Source organism: Limulus polyphemus, unplaced genomic scaffold (assembly GCF_000517525.1).
Source record: "Limulus polyphemus unplaced genomic scaffold, Limulus_polyphemus-2.1.2 Scaffold186, whole genome shotgun sequence".
Classification (NCBI taxonomy): domain Eukaryota; kingdom Metazoa; phylum Arthropoda; class Merostomata; order Xiphosura; family Limulidae; genus Limulus; species Limulus polyphemus.
The window spans coordinates 627,795-631,394 of NW_013665796.1; the positions used below are offsets into that span (position 1 = coordinate 627,795).

At 35.2% G+C, this 3,600-nt stretch overlaps 1 protein-coding gene across 8 annotated transcripts in view; it reads left to right on the forward strand.

The window, feature by feature from the left end:
* The window catches only part of LOC106478165 (ras-responsive element-binding protein 1-like), a 44,386-nt gene that overhangs the window by 8,072 nt on the left and 32,714 nt on the right, over window positions 1–3,600 (forward strand). For 4 of the 8 annotated variants that reach the window (XM_022381700.1, XM_022381699.1, XM_013938686.2 and 1 more), the window contains one exon: window positions 1,056–1,210. The exons of the other annotated variants lie outside the window; for them this stretch is intronic. The gene's annotated coding sequence lies outside the window, so the exon portion shown is untranslated. The remainder of the gene's footprint in view (window positions 1–1,055; window positions 1,211–3,600) is intronic. 8 annotated transcript variants of the gene reach the window in all.

The following is a 3,600-nucleotide window of genomic DNA, read 5'->3' on the forward strand; positions in this document are numbered from 1 at the left end:
CTGTCTCCAACCATTATTAGTTTCAAAGTGGGTTCCTCGTCATCGAATTTAAATTCATCTCGTGAGATATTATTGGGTTTACAGGCAAAAATATCGTTAACAGTAAGGGTACCCAGCTGATGAAATAATTATAAGTGAAAGGGTAAGGGTAACTTATTACCAGTTTTTAGTTTCGCTATAAGTATGTAGTTTGCTTTAATTGTAAATTAATATAATTACATGTATCGTGAACGTCAAAAAACCTGTGTTGTTATGATTTGTTGATATCCGTACTAGCTTCTTTCTCATTCAGTCATTTTAGTCCCTATCGCAGGTCATGCCTTAAAAATTTCAAAACCCGTTTACCTCATTGGAAATGACGAAACCCCTTTTTCCAGATGCCTGTTTCTATCGTGATATAGCGCGTCCTGTTGTTGCTTTGAAAGTTATTTCGCATTCAGTTTTAAAATTTATAGTTTTTTCATTTTTATTATTATTATTATTGCAATTTCATGGGTGGAGTGGAGGTGTTTTTGATGAATTTTCTAGATCAGTGGTCCCCAAACGTTTTCGTCGCGTATTCCGCCGTGACCCACCGTTAAAAGAAAATTTATTAATAATATAAATGCTTTATCAAACTTTTGATTAGTAAAATGAATGGGGATACAACGACACACTGAATTACTAAGATATAAAATTATTACGTCAATTGAAATACGTGGAAGGATAACTGTGACTTAACACTTTTAATGCGAGCCATGCACTGCTTTATTGAGCATAATTTTTCCAAGCGTAGTTGTAGACTCCGTAGTCCTAGCCCCGATTACACTCCTTTATCTGGTGTTGCATACCCCCAGTAGCACTGCGGTATGTCTGCGGACTTACAACGTTAGAATCCGGGTTTTGATACCCGTGGTGGGCAGAGCACAGATAGCCCACTGTGCAGCTTTGTGCTTAATTACAAACAAAACTGGTGTTGTACGAGTAAATAATATCCCGATTTGCAAAGATATTAACATTTGATGTTTGATTTATAAAGAATTGTCAGAATTTTATTTTTTCTGTAAATCTTCCAGGAAAACAAAATATTTTAGGAAGTGCTTGCGAGCCCACACTTTGAGAAACACCGGTCTAGATGACACACAGACTTTAGTGGAACTTTTAGGCTTAGCTGACCCCAGGTTTTTCAAAATATTATGTAGTACGCTGCTGGTCCCACAGCGGATCATTGGTAAGTATACGGACTTACAGTGCTAAAAGATACGCGGTTAAATTCCCATTGTGTAGCTTTTGGCTAAAAAACAAGAAAGTATACTCTTGAACATTCAGTTAAAAATATATTAAATGATAAGGAAAAATTGTATACGTTGTTTTCAGACTGTTCAATGTCATTAGAATATTAAAATAACAAAATCTATTTTGGAAGGAAGACAATTTGAATAAGAAGGCAACGATGTATAGCGAAGAAAGTATTACTTGTTGGACATAAAAATAAAGTTTATATTGAAAAAAGGATTACCTGTCGGACGTAAAAAGGAAGTTTATATTGTAGAAAGTATTACTTGTTGGTTTGTTATGGATTTCGCGCAAAGCTACACGAGGGCTATCTGTCCCTAATTTAGCAGTGTAAGACTAGAGGAAAGGCAGCTAGTCATCACCACCCATCGCCACCTCTTGGGCTACTCATTTACCAACGAACAGTGGGATTGACCGACACTTATAACGCCCCCACGGCTGAATGGGTGTTTGAATTGTCGGGGATTCGAACCCGCGACCTACAGATTGCGAGTCGAGTGCCCTAACCACCTGACCATGCCATTACTTGTTGGATATAATAAGAAAGTTTGTAGCGAAGAAAGTATTACTTTTTTTTACTGCTTTATTTTTATCAATTTTTACCAGTGTATCAAAAAACTAAAAAATACTCACTATGATGCGCTACATGGACCCAGTGAAATGTAGAAAAAAGTCTGTATTTTGTGGGGCAGTATAAGTAGTTAGTGAGTTACTATTTTCGCATTAAAATGCTGTGATTACAGCTACAAATTTCATGTTTTATTCACAAGCAGGATTGTTAATGAATACGAATCTACAAGTAGATCGTGCAAACAGATCTGAAGAGAAATTGGGGCAGAAAGTAGCCTTATTCAATTAGATGGAATGTCTTAATTCCAGTCCAGAACTTACTACTACACAGTAGTTAAAATTGTTTTTTTTCAATATACATACTTGTGCTTATATATAATATTTTTTTTTAATGGCTCAAAAATTCTTTGGTTTTACATGAAACAACACAATCTACTTTTGTTCACACAGTGGTGGTGTGTTCCCCACTTCTCGCTCCAGAGTTTTACATCCCCTCCCCCTCTCTCTGACATTTAAACAGAAAATCCATCAGTGAGAATCGACAACCAATGAGCTCGTTTACTATGGTGTCTCCAAATAGTAAAATTTGGTGAAGATAGCTGCTGTTTCACAATTCGATTACACGAGTTCGAATCCAGGATTGATAAGCGTATTTTTACTTCCTGATGTGAAGATTAATATAGCATTGTTTTTATCAGCAAGGTAATAAAGTTGTGTAGCTTTGGCTAAAACAAACTCACATTAGAACTATTCTTAAAGTGCATAACTGTTATCTTTTAACATGCTTTTGAATCTCGGAGTAGAGGTTTATCGTTATAATCGACTCCCTGTGTAACATTTGTTCACAAATGAACAAATTGAACATTTATTGGATAAGCCTCTGTTGAAACACTTTGTTTTTTTTAATCAAAACTGGTATTTATTTTTCTTATTGAAATGTTATGTCAACTGTGATATACAAACGAACAAAAGGGGTTATATCTTCAGAAGATCTTTTACGTTGGAACAAGATTTACCAAAAGATAAATGTGTATCAGTAAGGAAGTTGTAAGAGTTCATTATTGTCAATTTTCAAGGCGGTTTGGTTGTTCCCTATGAACTTTACCTAGCATAATCAGGGTCTGCTGAAGGTCTTAGGCTTAAAGCCAAACAGCTGCATCACCCCACAAAACTTCGCCACATACTCCTATCCAGATATAATTTTTATTCATCCACCTCCTTCAGTATTGCTCCTCTATTTCCAACTGTTTGTTCAATATTTAATCTCAGTTTTATTCCTATGGGCCTTTTCGAGGTCCTGCTTGAGTTTCTAGAGCAAGTCTTAAATCCCCCAGTGGCTTGATAGTCGTGTCTTAGGTTCTCAATTAGTACCATTCCTGTGTTTCTGGCTTCCATATGGTCAATGTTGCAGGTCTTTTATCACTAGAACGTCAGTATTCCCGTATTTTAAAAGTTGTTCAGACTAGTAGACGTGATGATTCGCACTAGGAAACAATACTGTACTATACTTCTATATACTGTATTTTTCGGAATATAAGACGCACCCTTATTTTGAAGACAAAGTTTTGGGGAAAAAAAGCTAGTCTCATTTGAAAGATTTTTATTGAACAAAAATTCAATTTGATACTTTAAAAATTAGTATATATTGTTCTAAACACAAAAGAGCTCAAAACATTAAAATAAGAAAATGCCGTAAATAAAAAGTTTACTTTTATTTAGTTTTGTTCAAAACCTACAAAATCTTCATTGCTTTCA